This window comes from Chrysemys picta, chromosome 19 (assembly GCF_011386835.1).
Source record: "Chrysemys picta bellii isolate R12L10 chromosome 19, ASM1138683v2, whole genome shotgun sequence".
NCBI classification, from domain to species: domain Eukaryota; kingdom Metazoa; phylum Chordata; order Testudines; family Emydidae; genus Chrysemys; species Chrysemys picta.
Window position 1 is genome coordinate 21,736,908 of NC_088809.1, and position 4,151 is coordinate 21,741,058.

Genomic DNA, 4,151 nt, shown 5'->3' on the forward strand with positions numbered 1-4,151 from the left:
TAAGATGAGGTGTCCTATCATGTTTACGCAGATCAGATTATGACATAATAGAATGGCTGAAATAGTCTATTTTATTTGTATTTTATTATGTTGCAATTGTTAAGAGCAGCAACTACTTAGCTCAGACTGAAACATCTCATCTAATTTTTGAGATCTAAGTGTCTCCTCTTTGTGTAGCTCAAACCTCCAAAGTGTCTGCCCTGTGGCAGGACATTAGCACTGCAGGGGAGGGGTGGGTGTGGCAGTGACATCACAAAGGTCTTTTTCAGGACCTCAGCCTATTGGTCAAAGGTGCTGGGGAGGTGGTGACCTCACAGAGAGATGCTGACATCAGCCAGGCAGCACAGGGGCGCAGGGCAAGGGAAACCTTAGAGTCCCCTGTAGCTTTGCTTCAGCAAGTCTCCTTCTCGAGGTCTGTCTTTGAGGACTGAGAGAGTATTTAGGTTCACGTACATGAGCGCCAGGAGGAACCTCTTTGAGTTTTCTCTTTTCTTTTTCCTGATTTTACTAGAAAACAGACGTCCCTGTTTAGAAGGTAAGACATTAGGGTTTGTCCTTTTTGTTTTACCTTTTCCTCCATCCCTCCCTCCTTTCGCTTCATCTCTTACGTCTTCTGTCCTTTCCTCTGTTCCCCTCCCACCACCAGGAGGACTCTGTGTGTGTGTCGTGGGGGGTGCTCTGCAGTGGGAACAGGGACAATTCTCCAACTTTGGGCAGTCGAGAGCCTGGGTGAGATAAGGGGCGTTAAAGCCCTTTGTGAAGGAGAAAGGGGAGTTTCACGGTGTTGAGCACCAAGGAATTCTAAACTTTGCTAAAACATCTAGTCTGCAGAAACCAGAAATGGTCGGGGCGAAGAGACGGGAGAAATTCGGAGAGTGGTCACTATTGGGCAGGAATCGGAGGAGCGGGAGGCAGGTGGGGGGGATCCTGCTGGCTGTGTGGGGCCCTGGCTGTGTAATCTCCTCACTGAGAAGTGTCTTTGTGGCCCGAATCTCACACGCTCCTTTGTCTCCTTTGGGTCTCACAGGAGCTCATTGAGGAGCTGCCTGATAACTCTCCACCCGGCGCTGTCCTCGCTAACTCCCTGATTGCTGTGGGCAACCTCAGGTACCGAGACCCTCCGGCCCGGTTCCCCTAACCCCAGCGCTGCTCAGGCCCAGGGCTGGGAGTCACTGCCCCTCCCACTCCCAGGTCACCGCCCAAGGGTGGCTCCTCTGGCAGAGGTGCGGGGAAGGTTCACTCTCTCCTGGCTGGGCTGTTCTTTTCACTCCAGTAACATTGCAACGGCTTTGGGAGAGGCTCACTCCCAGGATCAGATACAGGAGGGGCAGCAGGGTGCAGGGAACAGGGGCTATTCCTGCCCTGCCACTGTCTGTCTGAGAAACCTTGGCCTTGTCATTCCCTGGCTCGGTGCCTCAGTGTCCATTCTTGCCAGCCTGTGCCCATTTCGCTGCAGTTTCACCTGCGTGTTGGTGCCAGTCCCATCCCCGCACTGCACAGTCTAATACCGGCTCCTCTCTCTTGCCAGCACCATGACGCCTGCCCTGGAACCAGAGCTGGAGACCCACCTCCTCCGAGCTGCCCTGCACGCCGTCTTCACCCTGGGCATGGAGAAGGACACCACCCAAGTGCAGGTAGATCATGCTGAAGTCATGGATTGAAGAGCCAGCTGTCATCCTGCCATGAATCCTTGCTAATTGCCTGCAGTGGGATGTGAATGAGAGAGGCCAGGATATGTGTTTGGGGTCTCACCAGTGCTTCCCAGAGACCCCACTTCCCATCCTGTGGCAGATGTAGCCCCAGTTTCCCTAACTCTGACCCATGGCTCTCCCTTGCTTTCAGGATCTGCCTAGGGTCTTGCCAGACCTCCTGGACGCCATGCTGGGGAACCTGCTGGCAGAGTCCCCAGACACCGACAGGCTCCAGTACATCTTGCAGGTGAGCCCGATCAGAGGGATGGGGGCAATTTTACCTTCACTCTTAGATCCATTTTCCAGTCTGTCCTCCTAGCCGGGCCCCCAGTGGGCATCCTTGGTCAGGGCAGTCAGTGCAATGCCTCCTTTCCCCACAGCACATTAACTACTGGATCGTGTCCAGGGTGCCGCAAGAGAGAGCCAGGGCCGTTAAGAGCAGCACGGCCCTGCTCAGATCCACCATCCCCCTCCCTGAGTTTGACGTAAGTGACCTCTGACCCCAGCTTCCTGACTCCAGGGGTAGGTGATCTGGCTCCGACGGGCTGTAGGATCTGCTGCTGCAGGGGCTGTGGGTTAGGAGTGTTCCTCTTGGGGAGGCAGAGTCAGAGCAGAGAGTGAGCCTGGCTTGAGTCAAGTTCTTCTTGTCCTAGTTAAGTGGTGACTCTGGACTTTTAAGGGGGCTGTGCTCCAGGTTCATGCCTCCCTGTCATCCTGGAGCAGCTGGGGAAGCAAGTCCTCATGGAGGGCCCTGCCCACAGCCCTGTGCTCCAGTCTTCCTTGGGGGCAGAGGAAATTAAGGGTCTGGCTCTAGCTCCTATCCTCTAGCATCTCCTGCAGAGGGGCTGAGGGGAAGGAGAGTCCTGGCCCGGGGGGGACGGGGAGCTGACAGGAAAATGCTGATGGAGTCCCCTCTCTCTCTCCCGTCCATTAGAACTCAGCGGAATTCCCCAGGATGGGTCACCACATGGCACAGCTCGCTCTGTCCGTCAGTGACCCAGCCAAGGACATCAGCCGGCAGGCCAGGGAGGGGGTTTACCGGCTCTACCAGCTGCTGCTGCACCAGAGGGGTAAGGAACCCAGCTGGGAAATGGCACCCGCTAGAAGAGTGAGACTGGGACCCCAGCCAATTTCTCTCAGACTGACCCCGGCTGGAGGATGAGTCTCTCTATCTCTTTCTGTGTTCCACACCACGCCCTGCAATTCTGTTGGGCCGGGCACGCAGCGAGGACTCTGCCCACTGTGCAGCCACCAATGGGATTGGAAGGACACAAGCCCTGCAACCAGAAGGACAAATGTGTGTGTGTGTGTCTCTCTCCCTGTCACCTACTCCCTCCTGGGGGAAACCCAGCAGCTGATGGGGGACAAGGTGAGCAGCTGCATTAGACTCAGGAGATTGGGGCGGGGCCCAGGCCTCATTCCCATCCTGTGGTCATTCGCTGGCCTGGCACAAGGAGCCTGGTGGGGAATGAAAGGGAGAGCAGGTGCTCCTGGGAAGGGAGATGAATTCACCTCCATGAGCAGGAGCGAGCCAGCTTGTCCCTGGAGCAGCTCCACCCAGCTCTTTAGCCAGGCTAATTAATGACAAGCTTTGCCTCATGCCAGACTTATGTTCTTAGGACAGGGTGCTATCGCTCTTGGGAAGGGCAGGAGAGTCCCCCAAGTGCCCTGTGCGAGACTCTCCTGTCCCACAGGGCCGCACCCAATTCCTAGTGGTCTGGTGTCTGTGTCACCCGAGCCACCACCCAGAGTTGCTCCCATCACTGGCAGCCTGGGAGGCCAAGGACTGACGGGTGATGGCGTCTGACCAGGCAGGGCTGAGGCACATGCGCAGGGGACGCTTGTCCTGCTGCTGGCAAGGCTGGACCCGTTCTGGAGAGAACAGGAGGATTCAGTCAGCAGTAGGGTTACCATGTCTAATAAATAAAAAAAGAGGACCCTCCACGGGCCCTGGCCCCGCCATTTCCCCCACCCTTAGACCCGCCCCAACTCCGCTCCTTCCCCGCCCTAACTCCGCCCCCTCCTCCCTCCCACTCCCAGCCATGGGGAAAGGGCTGCCCCAGCGCTACCGGCTTCACGGTTTGCCAGGCAGCCCCCAGACCCTGCGCCCCCGGCCGGCGCTTCCCCAGCGCAGCTGGAACCTTAAAGTCGGAGAGGGGAGGAGCGGAGTAGCTCAGCTGGAGCCGGGGAGGAGAAGTGCCTGGCCCGTGGCTCGGGGTCCAGAGGCAGGGGGGGCTGCCCGAAGCCAGTAGCGCTGGCTCGGGCAGCTTGGCTCTTAAAGTCTGAGAGGGGAGGAGCGGAGCAGAGCAGCCGCGGGAGGGGAAGTGCCCGGCCGGCATTTTCCCGGACATGTTTGGCTTTTTGGCAATTCCCCCCGGACCGGGGTTTGATTGCCGAAAAGCAGGACATGTCCGGGAAAAACCAGACATATGGTAACCCTAGTCAGCAGGGGCTGCCGAT

General features: G+C 57.4%; 1 long non-coding RNA gene across 1 annotated transcript; it reads left to right on the top strand.

The window, feature by feature from the left end:
• Positions 1–985: 985 nt before the first annotated feature.
• LOC135976625 (uncharacterized) lies at positions 986–1,938 on the top strand. The gene is made up of 3 exons (XR_010593925.1): positions 986–1,107; positions 1,529–1,634; positions 1,843–1,938. It is a non-coding gene; the product is annotated as an uncharacterized LOC135976625 (long non-coding RNA).
• The last annotated feature ends 2,213 nt before the right edge of the window (positions 1,939–4,151 follow it).